The sequence below is a fragment of the Atractosteus spatula genome, chromosome 7, assembly GCF_055471065.1.
Source record: "Atractosteus spatula isolate fAtrSpa1 chromosome 7, fAtrSpa1.hap1, whole genome shotgun sequence".
Lineage (NCBI taxonomy): Eukaryota > Metazoa > Chordata > Actinopteri > Semionotiformes > Lepisosteidae > Atractosteus > Atractosteus spatula.
This window is the reverse complement of record NC_142712.1, coordinates 1,602,752-1,619,592: the sequence shown is the minus strand read 5'-3', so window position 1 is coordinate 1,619,592 and position 16,841 is coordinate 1,602,752. Positions and strand designations below refer to the sequence as shown.

At 41.1% G+C, this 16,841-nt stretch overlaps 1 protein-coding gene across 2 annotated transcripts in view; it reads left to right on the top strand.

Annotated features, from left to right (window-relative positions):
* Positions 1–7,114: 7,114 nt before the first annotated feature.
* sgcg (sarcoglycan, gamma) overlaps positions 7,115–16,841 on the top strand; it is a 53,390-nt gene continuing 43,663 nt past the window's right edge. For both annotated transcript variants that reach the window (XM_088922195.1, XM_088922196.1), the window contains exon 1: positions 7,115–7,459. The gene's annotated coding sequence lies outside the window, so the exon portion shown is untranslated. The remainder of the gene's footprint in view (positions 7,460–16,841) is intronic.

Below are 16,841 nucleotides of genomic sequence, written 5' to 3'. Positions count from 1 at the left end.
TAACAAAAACAAATACACGTCGTTTGAGGGTTTCGTTTTCGTTCAGAAAAGGTGCAGCCTGAGCCATCCTCACAGAGCTGAGGAGGGAACAGCTTCCTCAGTTTCCCATTTTCCTTTGTAAACTAAACAATTAATACATTAATCGCAGATGCAGTGATTTTGCTGGCAAGACAGCGGCACGGAGACAAATTGGGATGTCAATCCACAGCCCCAGAGCCGCTCGCTGAGAGGCGAGTTCATCAGCTGGAGCTGCAGACCTGTCTGCTGTCATGTGGCCTCCCCTCTGATCCGTTTGAGCAGGCAGTGCACGGAGGCTCTCTCACGAGCTGGTTTAGATCGAGCCGATTGGGACTGGATCCGTGCGGAGCGGTACAGCCTGCCACCACTCAGTCACTTTGATTGGCTGGACTGTGCTTCTCCTCCTAGGCCCTCGACTCTGGACCGGTTCCTTTCTTCAGAGGTTCGAGTGAGGAGCGGCGTCGCTGTGCGAGTGGATCCAGAAGGAAGAAAGAGATGCACAGCCTTTCAGCTGCGGAGCCTCTTCAAGTGACCTTTTGACCTTTCCTTCTTTTCTGCAGTCAGGCTGCCTGGTTGGCACACCTGTTTCCCTCCTGGACCCAGGAACCACCCCCTCCTGCCTAATCATCAGCCACTTACTTCACCTTCTGAATCCTGTTACTGAAACCGGGATTTAATAAGCATTTGCTATCATTATTGTTATTATTGCTGAGTGTGCAAAAACACAGCCTTGTGGTGATGTGTGCAGTTTCATGTTAGTGTGTCAAGCTCAGGTGAATTCCAGCAACAATCCCTGTCTTTCTCTGGCAAGATGCTCTTTCGTTCCGTCTTCTAGATCCTCTGCTAGACTCCTGTCCGAGGACAGGCACTGTCGGGTGAAGAACCAGACCAGGGCTCCTTCTTGTTGACCAGCTGTGGGCTTGAAAGCCCCTCTGTTTTGGCTGTAACCACTTTGTTCCCTGGGCTGCGTGGAGGCTGTGATTGTAGACGGGGAAGGAAACATCTGGACGCAGCAGCCGAGTGAGAGAGGTGATGCCGTCAGTGCATCACGGCCCCTCATTACAAACACTGAAGTTTCTTCTCAGTTGAAATTGTATTTGATTGAAGCAGCTTGTTGCAGTATTACCCTTAGGGAGCACCAGGGATACAGTATATTTTACATCAGAATATCATGTTTTCATTTAAACATCTGGAGAAGAATCTCATTTATCAAGGATTGCACAGTGTTCCTGCTCATCTACCTCCTTTACTTTCCTCAAGCCATAAGAAACGCAGTTCAATCAGCCTGCAGCACTGTTAGAAGCCACTCGTATGGCCTCAGCTTCTGATTTCAGGCCATGAGGAAGATGTTAGTTTGATGAGCAGTGGGTACAGGGGTCACTTTTCTGTAAAATCATTGTTTACATGAAACGATGATGAGCTGAGATTGAATTAAAATGTGATGGTTAAAATTATCCTCTTACATAAATAGCAACTTTAATACACCAGACAGGACAAATATGACAATGTTATATTTAACACATAACACACAGCCCTTTTGAGAATAAGCCATAGTTTGGTAAGTAGGGTAAAAATAGAAGCTTGCAGGTTAAGGAACTTGAGTCTTCACTTCTGTTGTCATTGTCTGTATTATACTGTATATGTTGTGGGTGTTTAATAATGCCATTTATTTCCTTTACTAGAGATTTTAAGTGTTGAGTAAGGTCAATATTTAATGCTATTCTATATATCTTTATTTTGACCTCTCTGACTGTCAGAATCTCGAGGGAGTAAAGTTTCCATAACCAGCCTGTACTGTAAGTGGGAGCTGATTTGACAGGGTAAGGGAGCTCAGAGTTACATAGTGCAAGAGTGACACTGAAGAATTCCTGGATAATCAGGCATCTTTTCATCACTCAGGAGCCAGCATGCTGCCGAAACACGTGCAGCTACAATTCATAAGAAAGGAAGAATGAGAAAGTAACCACACCAAATAATTTAGACCTGCACACGATCAGACACAACCTGAGCTGACTGAGCACTGCTTTCACAGGTGTAGCTTGTAGTTTGGCTCATCTGTTCCTCAAGAGAATGAATCCAGACACTGTAAATTTCTTCCTCAGATGAGTGATTCATTACTGCAGAGCCTCTGTGAAGTTCAGGGTCTCGGACTGCATGTTTAATCATCATTTTCCTGCAACGCTCGGCGTCTTGGGTCTCCTTGTGTGTGTCAACGTGTCTGTGCCTAGTCTTTTTTGGAATATTAATGCTGTGTAAAGCAGTATAATCTTAAAACTGTTTTTATTCCTTAACAAAACGTCTGGATGTTGCAAGTCTGCACGGTGTCATTTACAGAGAAGAAGAGCGAGTTATGTTATGCAGTCTATAGATTTATTGAAGTCGGTAGAATGAGCAAACTGACTTCCTTAAATGACCAATAAAGGAAACCTCCAATGAGGTTAAATTGTTTTACAGAGAAGCTGCAATAGAAATTATTACCTATTTCTTTCATATCTAAAAGTCCAGGCAGCAAAGTACCATTAGGGTTGCAAATATTTACATAGAAAGCATTTTCTAAAGCATTTTGCAATTTTCTGATGCATGGTTATTGAGATTTGAAAACCCCCAGAGGCCATTATTGAGATAAGTTTGTGCTGTCTATTACTTTCAAGAAACACCATTCATAGAATTAATTTTGTGGAACAGAGGTTGTATTTCCACTTTTTATAAAAAGAAATCTGAGTTTGATCTCCAGGATTTCAGTAGTTTGGGGGAGATGGTTATACTACAGTGTATATTCTTAACAGACAAAGGAAAAATCAATCTAGAAATCTTTACTTATTAAGCAAAAACAGAATGTTCAGATGTTATTGGAATTTGTATAGTTTTAAGATTTTTAACATTTTTTATTTAAGAAATGTTTACTAATACCATCAAAATTTCACATTTATTGAGATCTTGCAGACTTATTCAGTGTTAAACTAGAAAAGCCATCCTGACACCTTCTGCCTTCAGCAGTGTATTTCTTTTTTAAACAATCTGCGGAGGAACTAGGTTAATCTGTCGTAGCTCATAGAAAAAGATCATCAGAGGCAAGAGACGCTGCGACGGCCAAATTGTAAAAGGATAATTCTTCTAACAAAAACCTAATATTTAAGCAGAGCCCAGCTGAATGGTATTTTATGGTTATCAGTTTTGTGGATTGCCGACACAACTGACAAAGCTCTTTAATACGATTACATTTTCCCTTTAGAGAATACCTCAGTCGCTGTATATTATTCTGTTCTTCTTTAAGCTAATCTCAATTTCTAAATCCTGGTCAGATCCAGTCGTACTCAGAGCTTGAAAAATAAACAAGGCAGTAACCTTTGACACGGGCTCCCGTTTCACACACGTCCGGCAGTTTCCTTCTTGGCTGGGTCACACATGCTCTTGTTCTATTTAATGTTCCCACAATAAAAGAGTACTGCTTCACCACTGTGCTATTCTGTAAATAAGTTAAGATTAGATCTTGGATGTCTGCTTGTTGCTCAGAGCTTATCAGTCTCCGTCACTCATATTTTATTGCTGTAAACAGGTTTTTCCCTGGGTATGATAAAGACTTGCAGGTATTCCAGAGGTGCACAAAAGAACATTAGATAGTAACATTAACACTAGTGTTTGCTAATACCGTAAAAGCAAGATGTTTGGGACTGTACTGTATATATCTGCTGATAAGATGATGCAAAGATTGTTGTTGCAGGTATTCATTCTACTTTTGAATCTGGATGAAGGCTCCTGTCTTTGTAATGGTCTTGACCTAACTGACACCTGTGCAAAACATTCTCCTAGGTAGATCCATCTGGAAAGAAACTGAACTTTATTAGAATGCAGTAGCTGATAATTGTATTTTTTGACAATGATTGACAAATGCTTTTAAAAGCTACGGGTGTTATGGCAGCCTGTCTCCAGAGGAATATACTGTACACACTTCATTGTGATAGTGTTTGAGTCATATTGTCCATATTGTCATATTTCCAACTTGTGCTCTGAGTTGTTAGGTGCAGAGCTTTAATCCCTGTATTTTATGAGCTTTCATTTCTTTCATTTTATTCAAATGCCTAAAATTTAATTCCTAACTATTCCACTGCTTAAAGGTGATATTCAAAGATGTGACATACAGCCTTGCATCTATAAATATCACCTTTATTCTGATTGTAATTATTAGGTGTATTCTCCTGTATTCTGTCTGCTGTTACAGCAGCTTGCTTTGTCTTTGCCTGCCAGGTGTTTAGTTGTGTCTGTGTGACCCCAGAGTCTCTGATTCCTCCTGCTGCACTCGGCCTGTATACTAGCCTGGACACTGCAATTCCCTTCTGGTACAGAGTGTCCTCTGTGATGGCTTCCTCCCTGGGAGTCTGCTCATGTTCCATCAGACACGTGGTTCCTTCCATGAGCTCTCGGTGGACAAGACGTCTTCTTTGGTATTTTTCAGAACAACCTGTCCTGGAGCGAAGGAAACTCTCTGCATTTTTTCTCATGTGACTTGAGCGTATTGTTTGCTCCCGAGAAAATAGTATGTCACGTATAGTTGTTAAAAATCAGAAATAAAACCAGGAGGACTCTCTTGGGCTTTAGATAGGCTTTTACTCTTTCTTCTCGTCTGGCTTTTCCAGAGATAAAAAATAGATCTGCAGAAGCAAAAATAAAGTTAATTTAATGTGGTCAACACACAAGCCAAACCATTTGCCTGCTGCAGGTGAGGAGAGTGGGATAAATGAATAAATTAGAATGATCAAATAGCTTTACAGATGGAGTAGATTGTTACCCTTTTAAATAAGCTGCATGATGTGCACATACAACGATGTGTCTTGAGAAAGCCTTCAATTAAGAAGAAAATATTAAATCAATTTTTTATAGAGTCTCAGGAAAGTTCCACATATCCATCTTAGGATTTGGATCCAATAAAATGGAGAAGCCCATTACTTTAAGTTAACTTTTTAATGATACAATACCATTGGCATAAATGGAGTGATTGAGCAGCAATGCTGATTAATCATCATTTTCTGTCAGAATCTGCAAATGTGGTATATAAATCTACGGTTCTGAAAAAAGAAATACACTTAGTGCCAAGAATAGACTTTATTGCTGGAATTTATATTCCCTCAAAGCAATTCCCATGCTTTAAAGTTGCATGAATTGTACAAAAAATCAATAAGAGGGGCTTTTAACTTCACTGCAGTGACGGATGGCAGATTTCAGAACCTTGGTGAAAGTTATAGGCACCGTTCATATGCTAGGTGAGTGCAGAGATGGTCCTGTTTCTTCATTCTTATCCCTTCACTCACGGATATAGCAAGGTGACCTACTCACGTGGATAGAGTCGGAGCATGACATTCATTTTGAAGTTTCTCTTGATCTCCTAAGACGTGTCTCGTGCAGTTTGAAATTCCCTGCTTTGAGGCCTTAGAGGACTCTATAGCAGTCACTTCTGCAGGTAGGATGTCAAAGTGAATGTGGTGTTACTTGAGGCTATAACAGTCTACCCCCTGTCCAGTTCTGATGGCTTTTTGTAAATGTTATTATTGTGGGATGAGCCAGACTTTCATACGCACCAATAAGAAAGAACATTTTAGCCATTCGACTTGCATTCTGTTGGTGCAAATTCCCCTCTTGCAGTTTGCTCCTATCCACTCATGTAACTAATTTAGGACAGTGTGACATGTAAGAAAGAAGAAAGTGTTATTTGTTATTATGTTATGTTATTTGCAAGTGCTTGTGACTTCTGATGTTGTTTTTTACTTGTTTTCAGATTTACAGAGGAAGGGATGGGTTAGGTGCAGTAATATGTGATCTCAGCATCTGTCATTAACTCTCTTTTGAGTTAACAAAATCTGATCTGAAGCAGATGACAGTGTTTTAAGTCCTCCTTCACGAGGCAATCTTCAATGCATTTCCCAGCTTTATTGTTATGTGAGCCTTTGTTGGTGTCGGCTGGGAGTAATGTGCAGAAAAGCCCAGGTGTCAATTAATGGTGTACAGTGTCCTAATTTAGGCCTAAAATTTAAATGTGAATTGGGGCTGTTATGGCTTGGAGACTCTCTGATGTTGACACTGGAGTAGGGCATCGTGTGATGTTTCTGTCCGAAGGTGAAGTAGCTCTTTACGTAATTTGATATTGCACTGGAGCAGTCCACCGAGGTTTACAGTATTGTTTTTCATATTTGCACAGAGAATAGGTAGGTGTTCCACTCTGTTTCATATTTTCAATGAGTCCTGTATAATTTGGTAGTGTCAATAACAATTTGATGCAGCAGCAAAGTAAATACATAGCATTTTAATTCTAGAGAGATGGGATTCAAAGCAGCTGCATATTAAAAAAAAATGGCTGAGTTTACTTAAGATGTCCTTATTTTAAACTGAATGGTTTGCTTTGACTTGCAGCCAGAAGAACTCTAGTCAGCAAACACAAAGCCTTTGGGCACTGCAGCTTTGTGAGAGTGATGCACACAGTCGTGACTCTTCAGCTGTGCTGTGTGTCTGCACTGAGCCAAGTGGAGAGGGCAGATTCTGTGCGGCTCTCGTTCCCCAAGATAGAAACACACTGCAGCTCCTTTCCTGAAATGGAGAGGAAAAGTTGTTGCAGTCTTGTAAAACAGAGTGGATTGGAGCAAATGCTTGTTTAATTAGTCACATCTTTTAAAATCCATTAAAAACATAAAGTTTCACAATTTAGATACTCTAGCATGGGACACCCTGCTGCTTATGGTTTCCAATCTGCGTGTTTTGTTTTTGAAAGATACTAATTTATCCGCTCAATAGTACAATATTACAATTTTTTTTAAAAGCTGTCTTCCATCATGAATTTGCAGCCTCTTTCTTCTGCTGGCTGTTAAAACATATCTTAAGAAAATCTTCAAACCTTTTGAAAGAATATTTTAATGCAATTTTATGTCACTTTGGAACTAACTTGAAGTTTAATTAACAAGTGAGGAGAAAAAAATCTCCTCCATTTTGTAGTCTTCTTTGAAACAGTCCTTGTTCAGCTTGACTCTGTCACAAGACCCTTGAAAAAATCATCTGGAGTTACTGCCGAGCCAAAGCCCAGTGAGCTCATCACTGCCCCTTCCTTCACGGGGCAGACATCCTTCACTGTTTTCGTGCTGCTACTTTCCTCTCTTTCTCTTTCTCTTTCTTTGAGAAAAAAGTAGGACTTGCATATTGAGCTCTGAGATTATCTTCCTACAAGTTTGTTGTCCTGTTAATGAAGAGGAAAGGAAGACTCACCACAGGGGTTCATATGATACGCTGCTCTCAGAGTCAGTGCCATCTCGCCGTGATTAGTTAGCGCTGAGGCCAGAGTTAAATTTACAGCTCGCAGCTGTTGAATGTCTGACAGACGTCTTGGGACTCGGGGCTGCTGGCGATACACAGGAGCACAGTTGCTACTCCAGAGGAAACGGCAATCAGCACAAAGACCAGGGTAGGAAACGCTTGTTCCCATGTTGCTGGCTTGCGTCTGTGTCTCTGCAGTAGTTTGGAAAACCTCTTTTGGCTTTAACCTTTTACTGCTACAGTCTTGGAAAAGTTACTCACCGTCCCAGTCTGCTGCTTCTGTGCTGCCTTTGCCTTTTGGTGTCCTGACCACAAGCTAAAGGAACAGAGACAGGAGGGTGTAGCCTGTGGTATTTAAAAGTTCAATTCTACAAACTTTTCATTGCAGTTTACCGTTTCCTCTTTCTTGGAGAAGATACAGTACCATTTACTAGAGGCACCTTAACTGTGCTTTTACTTGTAAGAAGTTGATATGTACTGCAGAGTGAAAAGGGTAAAGCATGCCAGAGTATTTTTAGGAGAGGGTGTGTTCTGGAAATATACAGTAGGAACAGTGAGGCTTGGCTTCATGTGTGAGTAAATGGTTCCAGATTGTTCAGGCTACATTTTGTAACTGTGTTTATTTCAGTCAGTGTGCATCTGAGTGTCTCTTTTTCTTCACAAAAACTGAATACTTAATGGCCAAATCTGCTGCAGTTTATTATTTAGGTTTAATATTGCTTTTTCTATACACTCACAACCCTGGAAACAATGAATCATTCAGGCTCTGTTTATGCCGTTGTGTTGGGTTTTGAGAACTAGAGGCTGTTTGTGGTCAAGATGTAACATAAAAATGTCTGCACAAAATCTCAATTAAGAGTTAGACTCCTGTGGTTTAAAAAGAATTTATGTGAAGAGCCATTATGCTGAGATTTTCAGTTCAGGCCATAAAGTGAAGCTGGTAAAACCAGTGTTGCAGCTGTAAAGATAATGAAAATAGAGGCCAGACAAACAGAAAGGTTAAACAGATACGCAAGGCTTTCTTTCAGTTTAATTTCAGCGCAATGTATGAAGGAAGTCATGCTGAGAGGCTAACAGAGTTGTGAAGGCCTCAGAGGAGTATTAACATGCTAACACCTCTTTCTCTGTGATTGGATCCCATAAACAACAAACAGGAGAGGTGTCATGTTAAGCATCCAAGGTCACACACAGCAAAAAAAAAAGCCAAGGTGGTGCTACCTGAAGGTTATAGAGGATCTGTGTATCTGGCTGGTGTTTTTCAGTTTCACTACACTGTGATGAGTCTGTATGAAGGGTTGTCACGACAGCTGATCTTTTTCATGTGCTTTTTTTAGATTAAAATTTAGGAAATTAAATTTTGTCACACGTCTGTTACAATCAACGACATTTTTAACAAGTTATATTAAAAGGCCTTAACAGTCATGGTTAAAGTATTTAATCTGTTAATGTGGCAGCGGTTGTCTGTGTTGGCAGGGTGCTGACAGTGTTGCTAGAATGATTCTGATTTATTTGGTTGTTTTTGTATTCCTGTATTTTTTTTCTGCTCATTTATATAACATTTACCATTGCACTCGGTCTTAATCTGTTCAAACATGTCAGCGCGAAGATCTCCTCAGAGCACGACCGGCTCACAGATGGTCTGCACTCTCAACACCAGAACAACTCGCTCAGGTTTGCCAGAAAGATTTTTCTTCATTTGTAAATTAAACTGAAACAGCATCATTTGTGAAGAAATGCCCGAACAAGTTATTTTGGTTGAGTGCAGACTATTTGTGAAGGGTTTGCTCATTTCTGATTTTATTGAAATTGAACCTGAATTTAAGTGCTGTGCATCTCAATTTCTTGTGCTGCCAGTGAAACATCCTCCCCCAGGACCTGAAGGGAAAATGTTCCTGGAGGTAACTGATCAAGAGACCTTTGGGTCCAAACATATCAAGCCAACTTTCACTCATCTCCAGTGCCACCTCTAGGCACTGATAAATAGAATATTATAAAATCCCTAGAGAAATCTGGAAGAGACGCATTGCACAACCTCACGCTCAACACTGAAACTAAGTCGTTTGCTTGTGCCAGAACACACTGGATGCAGAGGCATTCTACCCGGCAGTAACTGCAATTTCTTGTTGAAGTGATAAGAAAGCTTCAAACAAGCAGAGGCCATGCAGCCCATCCAGCACATCTGGTAGTTAGTAGCTAATGGATCACAGAATCTCCTGCAGCTGTGTCTTGAGGGCAACAAGGGTATCAGCTCTGACAGCCTGGCTGGGCATCTGGTCCCGAATGGCCACAGCCCTTATGTTAGAATGTAGTGAAACAGCTACAGCTTGGTGGAACACGACAGCTTTTTCACACTTGGTCTTTAGCAAATGGGTGAGATTATAATGTGTAATCAAAAAGTGTGAGGTTATTTAAAATTGCTGCAACGCTGAAAGCCAACAGCCAAATATGGACACATTTCTGATAAACCGCTTTGAATTTCTGGTTTTGTTTAGCGGTTTTAAACACCCTCCTGGGCTTCTCTCGTCGGCAGAGGGGTGCTGACGCACCTTGATGCTGAAGAGGCTGTCCTCCAGCAGGAGGCGCTAGCCGTCTGGGCTGCTGGGTTCAGCCATGAGATGTTTTTTTGTTTCCGGGCATGGATAAGTTCTTTTGACAGACAGAACTTCATTGATCTGGATCTCTCAGGACCCCTGATTAGTTTGCAAAATATTTCATTGTTTTAATGCACTGCCCCCCAGCTTAGAACAGCAAACTTGAACCTGGGCGTCCTGTGCCTGCCGTCGCCCGCGCACGCCGTGATCCTCCGGGGCACCCCGATATCATCGCTCCGGGGAGGGGGATTAGCCGGGATTAGCTTTCCACAACGACATTTTCCAACGATTGTGGGGAAAAAGGATTATTCATCATTTTGAGTTATGGAGCCGTGTGACAGATAAGCTCCAGAGAAGTGGCTTCTGGGGAAAAGAGATACTCATTATCGGTGCAGCTAAGGTGGTTTTTACTCACAGAAGCCGTATCAACTGGAAATGAGTTGTCTCTTTGGTCTTAAGTGGAAGGTTTCTGGCCCACTAACTGTCCTGTGGTGTACAGTAAGCCTTAAAGCGTATTTCAAACCCGGGAGAGCACTTTTGTTCTCATCTCACTGTCCTGCACTGTAGGGGGATAAACAGTGTTGTAGACTCTGCTTTGTGTTTTAGAGAGAATGTGCTGTAAGTGTGCTCACGTGTGATCTTTGCCAAAGTCGACCTTCAGATTCAGATGTTAGTAGAATAATTCCTTTGTATAAAATATCTTCACAGGAGAGCCCTCATCTGCGTCCAGAGTCTAGGTGTAGCAAACACGATCTGCTCCAAATTGTGAGAGGGCCATGCGTTTGTCAGTCTGAGACTGTGAAGAAGCAAGATGTCGAGCACAGGGGCATCTTATTTCTCCTCCAGCAGCGTAGGGGCAAACGTGACAAACCCCACTCAGCCTTTGGAGGTGCAGAAAACAGGCACTTGAAGATTCAACATGCCTGACATACTGAATTTCGTCTTGGTAGGGAGATATAACTAACCCTGAATTATAAAGTCTTTTGCCTATGGCAATGTTATATCTTAAAATATTATTTCTATATGGGTGTAAAGAAATATAATTGTTTCAGTTAATCGATATAGTTTAATTTCTCACTGTCATTTAGTTTTCATTGAATTTTTTTCCATTCGTATTTTCCAGCTTATTGTTTTCCTGAGCAGGTGCAAGCTTGCTCATTCAGCTTTTCTTGTTCTATCTACATGCTGGATTTAGTCATTCAGCCACATTTTCAGGTCACCTGAAACACTGGCTTGTTAAAGAACTGAGTCTACCAAAGCAATCTGTTTGGGAGAAATTGGGAATTTCATTGTGAAGGCTTTTAATTTGATTGAAAAGTGGTGCATTGTGTTGGGGGGTAATTGGCATTTACAACCGTTTGCAAGCAGAATATAAACAGAGAGAAACATTGGTGTTGTTACAGAGAGCAACTTGAATAAAAGCTGCCTGCATCCTGATTCAAACCCTTCCTCGCCGTATCTCACTGAACATTGTGAAGCCTGGAGAACAGCTCCTGAGATTCTCCTTCCCTGATTTTCTGTTACAGCTTCACACCATCATTCTAACTTTGTTTAAAGGCTTTTCCGGGGCTTCTGAAGATTGAAGAACTGATGGTATAATTCCCTCAATGTTGCAAATATTTCCTGGCGCTGCTACAGCTGCTAATGCTTTTTTCCCCACTGTCAATATTACCACAGCCCTTCTGCAGCCTTTTACAGGTTCGGTTCGGTGCATGTTATCAATGCACTTGTTTTAGTATAGTACCAAAGCCTCTTCTTATCCATTCTCAGTACATAATCAGAAGTTTAATTTGCAGCCCTTTCTTATTTCTTAATTGAGTCTGTAAGATGTTCATTAGAATGTGGCTCCATTAATTCTTTTAGTTAATTTTATAGTGTAAGTAAGTATCATTGTGTTAACAAACTTGATGAGGCATTTAGCCTTGAGGGAGCATCTCTTGTTTACTACCTAGGGGTCATTCTCCCTCAAGACTAACATCAGTGGTTCTGAACAGAAGGAGTAACTTTCCACTACGGTTTCTCAGAGCAGGGTACAGTCCTGCCACAGCTCACCTTCCAGCTGCCTGGCCACCGGCTTGCCTTTCTCCAGGTTGTCTCCATTCGAAACCCAAGTCAGCTGGGTTTCACTCTACCGGGCCGTAGCACAGTAGCGCAGTGGAGTTCGTGCTTTCTTAGCATTATCACCCAGGTCAGCCGTTTCCCTTAAAAGGGAAAGAAATCCATGCAAATGTAAATAAAAGAAAGGACTAATTTCCTAAAAGTCAGGGTGGCTCTTCGTATCGGTGTCATCTCTGCAGTATGGTGTTTGGCTTGTGTTAATGCTAGATACAGCTCCGCTATTTCCAGGCCTGCCTTCCAGAGTGTTAGTACCCAGCACCAATATAATGACCTGCACTGTGTATCTACCTCTGATCATTGGATAAGCAGTACTGATAAATGCAGAAATATATCTCAGTAATTCCAGAAGGGTGCTTGGCTTCCATTAATGTGTTGCCATAGGAGATAGGAAATTACATTGTTGCTGGATTTGATAAGACATGTGCTGTGATTGTGTTTACCTTGGAGAACTGATCTCTGCTGCTCTTTTATGAGCCTCTCCAAAGCCTTGTCCAAAAAACAAATAGAACTGCTGATAAATTACAAATGCCATTTCGGTTAGATTCAGCAGCTCCTTGGGCTGGGTACTGTTTTCTATTAGTATCATTGTAATTACACATATTAGGGTTAAATCTCAGGGTTGCATGGAAGGACTGAATAGTTCTTGTGTTTTGGAACTTGTGGAAATGTAGTTTGAGATATTTGCCATTATACATCCTGTTTTATGAGCAAGAGTGTCATGTTTTAGGTTTTTCCCTGGAGCAGCCCCTGAGCACACTTTGCTTGAAGTAACAGACTAAATGAACTACACGCTGGTGTCAGTCACCCTGCACGTGGAGCTCCGAGAGGATGTTTCCTCGTCAGACGTGCTGCCTAGAGAAGCAGCTAAACTTGGGCTCAGGTTAAGACTGATGTAAGTGTGCTTTTGAATTGCTTTCTCAAGTCCATGTTGGAAGCCAACTTGAAATTTATTTTGTTTGGTTTTTAGATGGATAGATAATACTTTATTAATCACGTAGGGAAATTGATTAAGTGCTTTACATGCATCTGACACCATTCAGTACTGGTGTGATACAAATTCAGTGTACAGTGGTCTAATGTTTTGATTTCTTTACCAGTAATATGTTTTGCCTTTTTTGTTTTTGGACTCCTGCTTTTACAATAGGTTCTGCATTAAGGCTTCCATCTGAAAGCAGCTACATTCCTTTTAAGCCTGTTATTGTAAATCAAGTCCATTTTTCTTGTTTTAAAGTAGTAGTTTATTGAATTACTGGACCTATGAGCATTCAATGACATAAATTGCATTTTTTAAGTCTAGGGAATGAAGATCATGGATTGTGTAATTGGCAATATGGATTAATTGGTCATTCTAGCACAATCTGAAATATGCAGAGACTGGGAAAGGGAAATAATATTGAAATAGGAAGATATGGATGGGACAATGTGTATATTATAAAGAAAAACATCATTTTTTTGAAGAATTCAGCACTCTCAACACAAAGGGGAATCATACAGACCACAATCAACATCTTACTAAAGAACTGAGACACAAACTAGCAAAAGCATCAGAGATAGAAAACTACCCCTGAAAAACACACCGAACACAATGAAACTCTCCTCCCGTTAAGCCAAAACACAGACGGAGAGGCAGTCCAGATCACAGCAAATGTTGTCAAACAGACAATGAAAACATTTGAGTAAAAGATGTACTGTACTTTGTGGTTCACCATGGAGAGTAGCTGTGCCACTATCCTAACACGCAGTAGGATTCCAGGAAACAGTCATTAGGGATTTTGAAAAGGTGTGTTGTGCCAAACTAACATTGAACAAACAACAGAAAGTAAGTTTTGGCATAGAAACAAAGCACATGATCTGATCATGTGTGTTTAAACATTCAGAAGGAGTTTGCTAAAGTTCCTCAAAAAGGATTCATTTTTAAATTGCAGCCAGTAGATGTTACATTCAGGGTGATCCTGTACATATGTTTGGATTGAGAACTAGTTAAGGAACAGAAAACAGAGAACATGGGCAAGGGGTGATGGCGGAAACTAGGGTGATGTAATGAGTGGCGTACCACAGGGACCTGTACCAGGACCACTGCTCTCTGGGCTCTGGCATCATTAACAAACTAGCCAGGCTTGCAGATCATGCTGAAATAGGAGGATGAGCAAACAGTGTAGAAACAGCAAATGACACTCAAAAAGATTTAAATAAAATTCATGGCTGGACAAACACTTGGCAGGTGACCTTTAATGTAGACAGGTGCGGGAGATTGTATCCAGGTAGTAAAGGCATAAACTGTTAATAAAAATAGGAAGCACCGAGCTAGAAGAGGCTGCTTGCAGTATATAATGGGTGGGCTAACACACAGGAGAGGTACATGCCCTGAACTCAGCCGGTCCGAGAAATGAGAAATGAGCAACATGAGAACTGGCAGATTACAGTACCAAGGGCCCTTCCAGATCTTCGCTCCATTTACTGCAATAAGAGCAATGCTGACAAATTCCTGTTGCCTTTCCTTCAGTTAGCTTTAACTATGAGGACAGGAGTGACCTCTGAAACCACAGTTACACCAGACAGCAAGTCTAAAATACTAAATTGGACAATAAACTTTAATATTCCACTGGGCAAGAGAAGTGCTTCATGGAGAAGGGATGATAAAACTGCATTCATTTAAGATAAACAAGGCTATTAACATTGTAATACATGTAGTAGCTCATTTTAAGTTTAATTTTTGTAGAGCTATGCCCTTCTCAGAAGATAGAGTGTTCTCTTGTGCTACAGACTATTAACAGAAAGAGAGAGAGAGAGCTTTTACAGTAATATTCTAAATTCCTAGGTTTATAAATGAGCTGAGGACTGCCAGGGATAAAGACTGGCATCCTAATGTTCTGAACAAAAGCTATTGATAGTTTTGTTCATAGTAATACATACTGTACATGTATTTCTCTATCAGGTTAATTGGTTTAAAAAATTTTTCAGATACATTTTCCTCCATCCATTTTAAACTGCCTGTTTGGCTTGTAGCACTGACGCAGAGTGAGAATTTGGATTAAGATTGATGGTTCAAGATCCCTTGAGTTTCCCCAAACAGCATGAAATAAACAAAATACTGATCTTGAAAGTAGTGCGCTAGGATTTTTCCTGATTATATTTAGTTTCACAGCTAACCGGGGAATACATGCTGTGTGATCATCGTTCTCGGCTTGCATCTTAATTTCGAAACAGTGTTTTCATTCTGTGCACTTACTGTCAACCATGTCGTAAGTACAGTCAGGAGCCGAGTCCCCGAACTCCGCAGTGCCTCACTTAACACTGGCTTAATCTCAGGTTGGCTAAAATTCCCATTTTATAATCCAGCAGTATAACGAGTGTTATCGTATTTAAAAGCTTATATTAAACCTCCAGTAATTGTGGAAAAAGCGTATTCCAAATCTAAAGCAGGGAAGGGGAGCAAAAAACAACCTGAATGTTAATTTTCATACAGAAGAGGGTGGTGAAGTCTTTCACCACTTGGTGCTTTCAAAGCTCAAGGCGCAAGGGGGAGTGAATTTGTGTAATTCTGTTCAAGTACAGTAAAGGACAAACAAGATTTTATGTATTTCTAGGGCCACTGAAAAGGCCAACTTTCACTAGAAAACTGATCAAGCAATAAAGTTGAAGAAAATGTGTTTTTCGCTTTAATGAAGACACAATGACATAAAACGCCAGGTAGAGGCGTAGAGGTAGAGGGACTTCCGAAAAACTGTATGTCAGGCATGTCCTGCACATTATACAGTACATCTGCAAAGGAACAAGTAAAGGTTTATTCCATGCTGAAAAGAGAAGAAAAGAAACACAATGTTTCGGCTGTGGAGCAATGCTGTCTTTGTCGCAGGGCTGAGCTGAGCTGACCACACTGTCCAGGAGACGTGCTGGGGAAACCCCTGCTAAACTGTCACTTTTCTTCAGGGGCAGCATGATGCACAGAGCAGGAACACTGCAAACCGAAAGTGTCGCTTTGAAATAAGATGGGATTGGATTTTAATTAGCTCTGAAATTGTTTAAGAATCAATTAATGTCATTCCTAACCCCCAGCAGGGGTGGAGGAAGGACAAACTCGATGTTTTGATTTCAAGAGGGCTGTGGGAGGCAGCAGAAAATGTTTCAGCAAGTAGCAATGCCAAATTATTGACTGTCTGCTGTCCCTCTGGGTACAGAAATGGAATTAATTGATTTTTAAACAATTTTAACTTTGATATTGGGATATCCATTTACATACTATCCTGTATTTAGACTGGTTGGTCCTCTTCTTCCAGTCATCTTTCCAGTGGCTGGGACAGGTATCATAGCCCTGTATGGAGAGAAAACAAATACGAAAAGCAATGAGCATTTGTTCTGTATTCAGAGCCTATTCTTTAGTGTCTGTGTGTCGAGTTGCACACATTTATGAAGACAGATGAGATGGGATTGTAATTGTTGTTTTGCCGCTCAGTCGTGCTTCACTGTGTCTTTTTAAGCTCTTTATTCCCAGAAGCGCTGTCACGGTGACACTCCTTGCCAGCCTCGGGTTTTCTGGGCTCGTCAGGAGCCCAGCGGCGTGTTCTTGCGCCCTCATCAGTGCTGTAACATTCAGCGGCCTGTATTGTTCCATTGTGTCAGGCCCCCCACGCGAAAAACGGATGAAATGATTTCCGATCCTCAAAATATTTCTTCCTGGCAGTCCATTAAATAAAGCCCTTCCAGTAGATATGCTGACATGAGTGAGCCGTCCCTCTCCAGAGAGCACTCACGACACAAAAGACTGCTTTAAAACGCCTGGTGTCAGCACAGCGCTGCAATGAGCCCCTCAGCTCTTTCGCA